The 4,767-nt window shown below is 43.7% G+C and overlaps 1 long non-coding RNA gene across 2 annotated transcripts; it reads left to right on the forward strand.

Moving 5' to 3' along the window:
* Positions 1–648: 648 nt before the first annotated feature.
* Positions 649–4,451, forward strand: LOC149327068 (uncharacterized). Of its 2 annotated transcripts, none has more exons than XR_016286309.1 (3): positions 649–932; positions 3,029–3,180; positions 4,375–4,451. It is a non-coding gene; the product is annotated as an uncharacterized LOC149327068 (long non-coding RNA). The 2 variants fall into 2 exon arrangements; XR_016286308.1 differs by lacking the exon at positions 649–932 and adding an exon at positions 2,421–2,476.
* The last annotated feature ends 316 nt before the right edge of the window (positions 4,452–4,767 follow it).

Genomic DNA, 4,767 nt, shown 5'->3' on the forward strand with positions numbered 1-4,767 from the left:
CACAGCTCGGTGTTCTTGCGTAATCGACATTCCAGGTCCCAGGTATGCAAAAGCGTTGTCACTAGCCCACACGAATCTCGCGTTCATTTAGTACTTACTACGGAATGCCCTAATGCGTGGCGTAGATTACCGAGCAGAGTGCAGCAGCTTCCAGAGAGAGAGAAAACTTTATTTTGCAGCCGCTTCCAGCAACCTTCGAAAAACGACCTTTTTTTTCGTAACGCACATATGTTTCGTTCGCTTTAGGTCAATTATATATGCGACTAAACTTTAACAAACTGATTTAATTAACGCATTGGAAAACAAGAAAGCAGTACGCAGAGAATTGCTCACTACAACTGCTCTTTGAGGCGTCTCGCAGTAGTTACATGCTACTGCTTTGGAGGGTGCGCGTCCAGTTCCGTTCTACTTCTCCTTGGGTAAAGCTTTCTTTTTTTCGCAGGGGTAGAGGCAGCAGAAAGGGAGGAATGAGCCCATTGTGAAAAGGAACCTTTCCTACCAGAGAGCAGGGAGCACGCCGCGCCTTTCGGGAGAGGGCATCCTCCTCTCCACCTCGGCGTGAATGTCTGTGGTCTGTTTTTTTTTTCCTGTCTTTCTATAGGAAACCTTCCCCTGCATTCCAAGGCTGACCGTACCATGCGACTTCCTCTATTGTCGACTGTCGCGTTCTTTGAACAAGCCAAGCTAAGCCAAGCACGTTTGGCTGGCGGTGGACGGTGGTTCATTTTGGCCGTTGTGGTCCACGCCGGCGTACGCCAGCCATTGCGCCACTTTCGTCGTTCCAGTCTTCGTTCTACGCGCAACCAGAGTAACCCTCAACTGTTTTTGCGCGCGTCTTACGCCGACAACGTTTCACCGCAGCACCTGTAGTGGCCCGAGTGGCTCTTCTTCCTGCCGGGTGTGCGGTGCCCGACACAACGTCCGCCATGGCGGTACGTCTCTCGAAGCGCTCGCCTCCCTCCCCATGCCTCTGCCGCGGTTCTTCTTCTTTTCTCTTCTCGACATGTTCTCAGCGCACTCTTCTGCGTCGTCGGATTTTGTCCGTGCTGTGCTCCGCGCGCATCTTAGCGTGCCAGCTCGAGCTTCTGCCTGCTTCAGCCATCGTCGCCTGGATTATCGCCGTGCTGTATTGTTTTCAGGAGGGACCTTTGGCGTGCGCGCCTTTCGCGCTCCTTTCCATTTCACGCGCGCCTTAGTGCGCCCGTTTTCATAATCTAGGTTGCTCATCGGCTGCTGCATGTGCTTGGCTACATCTGCTTTGCGCTCACTTGGATACACTGCTTGCTCGTGTTTTTGGTAGCGTCGCACACTCGGTGCAACCTATCATGTACCGCATCAAGGCAGTACGTGATCAAAGAGTTGGCGTTGCCTGGCGGCCTGGTGCAGAGCGTGTGTGAATCGTTTACGTTATAATGACGACGTGGTAAATTAACTCATATATCGTTGGCATTCGAACCTCCGTGTATTTGTGTCGCTGTACTGGCGGGGAGGCCTGCATTCCAAATGCTTAAAGGCTGTCTTCGTAAAAGGAATGACGAGAGGCTGCATGACTAGCATTGCTTATTTCATTGTTTGCTCAGAGAAAGCGTTTGTTGTAAGTGAGCAGTAGCCGCTATTTTTCATTGTTAAGTAGCAACATCAGCCAACATGCATTATCATTTTTACACTTCAATGACTGAAAGAGTATCTCAGCATTGCCTTCAATTTTTTTCTTGTTGCTTGCACAGCATCAATTGTTGTGCCTGCAGATTGCACTTTTGCATGCGTTTTGCATTTTCGCGAGCAAATTTTAGGCAAGAAGTTTCAAAGGCACCGTGTATTGACCTGAAGTGCTCGCTATTAATGTAGCAGTATTTGCCATGCTGAATATCAAATCTACATACTTCAAAGCGTGTTTAGCATCTTGTCTGCATAGACTCTTGCCTTCAAGGAGAGCTTAGAGGTTTGACTTATCTGCTTAGTGTTCGAAGTAACAGCCATTACTGATAATAATACTTATTACAGACATGTTCTGCATGTACAGTCAGGGCGGAATGAAATGCAAACACACATATGTCGTACTTTTCTACTTTACAGCGAGATATTCATTTACAAAAGGCTTGTAAATGAGTACTTCAGTAGATTCTTTACCCTGAAACATGAATTAGGCTAGCTGTATACTGCAGTTGAAAGCACACAGGCAAAATAATTTGTCTTGTTCATCCGCGTGGCTCATATTTCATTCCAGCCTGACTGTACACTACTCTCCCAGCAAGTACCCCAACTGAAGCATGCACTGTCTTGTGAAAAATGCTGCACATATGTTTTAGAAGGGTGCGGGAAACAATGTGCAGCTGCTAATATTGAACTATTAGTATCTGAGACCTGATATTCAACTGAATCGTCAATCTGTCTCCTGCTAGGAAGGCACAAGCATCACGCCCATGGCTAATTGACTGCCCTTCACCCCTGTATTGGTTTCACTCCTTGAGTTATGGTATTAATTACCAATTTTACTACAAGGATATATGAGAGCACATTGTGAGCTAAATATGGTTAATGAAGGTCTTCCACTCTGTACAGTGATGTGGTTGGTCTTGTACATCTTTACTAATGTCTTAATTTTGCTTTATGCAAGCCTTGCCTTCCTATTGTATCCTATGTCCTCCATGTCCTCCTATGCTACTGCCTTCCTCCTGGTCCTCTCTTCGGCCATTTCTCCTGTTTCCTTTGCACTAGCTATTGGTCCGGTGCCTGCTGTGAAAATGACAGCCAACACTAAGTCCCTTCCTTTATTTCCATGAAATCTTCACTGCTACTACTAATGCTGATAGTACTATATCACTATTTTTGTGATAATAATGTACAAGATAGTAGCTAAGCCAATGGTAGCTGAGTTCAATATCAGGCATATCTTGCATGCGATATATTAACATATTCACTATTACAATACCCTCAATTTTTTTCAGTTCAGACATTTGGGCATAGATATTTTATGCTTTTTTTCTAGTTTAGTCCACTCAAACAAACTTTGCTTTTTGCATTGCAGGTAGAATCTACAATGAGTGCCGCTCTGTCTTATGAGCAGGAAGCAGTATTTATGGATCCTTTTCTTGGAAATGACAAACCTTCTGTCGCCTTATTATGTGCTGAGCCTTCATCATGGGGGAAGCAAATGTCATGACTTGGATTTCTACAGAGGTGAGACATCATACCCAGCCCCATTTTTTCTGCGACGTGCTTACGGGATTAGCAAACCTTCGTTTAGTACTTCTTTCACCTTTTTCAGTGCTCCAGCATGGTGAATAGATATGGTACTCTGGCTATAACATAATGATATATGGCCACATTATAAAGGCGTATGAATTGCTGCACTTATACTATTTTGCATGGCCCTCTTTTAATGCTTTTTCAGCCTTGGTTTGTTGAAACGAGTAGCAAAAATGAACACAAGAACGAGAAAGAACTAGGACTTTCTAAATTTTACACACATTTTCTGGCTTCAGCGAATTAATGCCAAATAGCCCAGTTCTGCACAATAGTTCTTTCAGTTGAGCACAGCTATATCTGTATTAACAATTTTATGTAGGGACAAAAGGCATTTTGCATTTATATTCTGTACCTCCTCAGTAGCTCAGGCAATATGAAAAATTAATTTCATTTTTTTTTGTTTTATACTACAAGACGTCATATAGAGAGCAAAGATATCAAAACTGAATGCAAAACGTGCACAGTTCGCGTGTACTTGCAGAGGCTTGTGAACAGAGCCCATAGGATTTTTTCCTTTATACAGAATGGAAGGTTGAAAATTTTTTTGCATAATTAGATCGTGATTGGAGCATGAAGTTACATGTTAGCAGATGAAACCTGCCATATTGTACAGTGTTGTCCACTCTTAGTGCAAACACGCGAGCGCATGGCTGTGCTCTTTGAAAGGCTCATTGGAAAGCCATCGAAACGAAGTGGCAGATGAGGCGAAACACCACATTCAGCTCCTTCTCCAGCGCCACACTGCTGCGATGAGCGGCTGTGTCACTTGCAGTGGCTGTCTGAAAAGAGCGGCCATGTGTTCGCAGTAAGAGTGGATGACCCTTTACATTTTGTATGCTAGAGTGCCGACTCTTGCATCCATCTAAAAACATTCATGCAGGTTATCTGGTTAGCCTCCTTCCTTTATACCACATTTCTAGAAATGATACTTAACTATGTCAGCTTTATTTCGATCAGAATTTATAAGAATGTATCGCATACACCAAATTGTGTGATCATATATGACAAAATTCAAAATGTGATTTATGATTGGTATTGTTTAGTCTAGGGCAGTAAAATGCCATGTACCTAGTGCAAAGTAAAATTAAATATGACCAGTCTAACAAAACAAACTCCTTTTTTTAGAGGGAAATCTTTCGACTGAAATGCTGGAGTGGCTTGACGTGATGAAGACATTGACAGGAGTGCACTCAAAAGTACCCGTATTTGGGATGGCACGAGAACTGGCAGAAAGCTCTTCAAGCAATTGGTGAGTACCTTGGTGCTCTGCTTCTGCTGTTTAGTATGTGACCAGCTTTTGTTTTTCACCTAATAAGAGTGCGTATCCTTAAAAATATCAGCACAAATTGAAGAGAATTTCGATATTCTTGCATGAGATGCCACTGCGAGAACTTGGAAATAATGATATCTCGCATGTACACTTCACTGCTGAATACAGTAAGCACTGCTTGATAGCTAAGTGCCTCTGACGTATGAGAAAATAGATAGGTTGCTGCACAACATGTGGAACTGCCCTGT

The sequence above is a fragment of the Amblyomma mixtum genome, chromosome 10 (genome assembly GCF_055824585.1).
Source record: "Amblyomma mixtum isolate Tamu chromosome 10, ASM5582458v1, whole genome shotgun sequence".
In the NCBI taxonomy this organism is placed as follows: Eukaryota; Metazoa; Arthropoda; class Arachnida; order Ixodida; family Ixodidae; genus Amblyomma; species Amblyomma mixtum.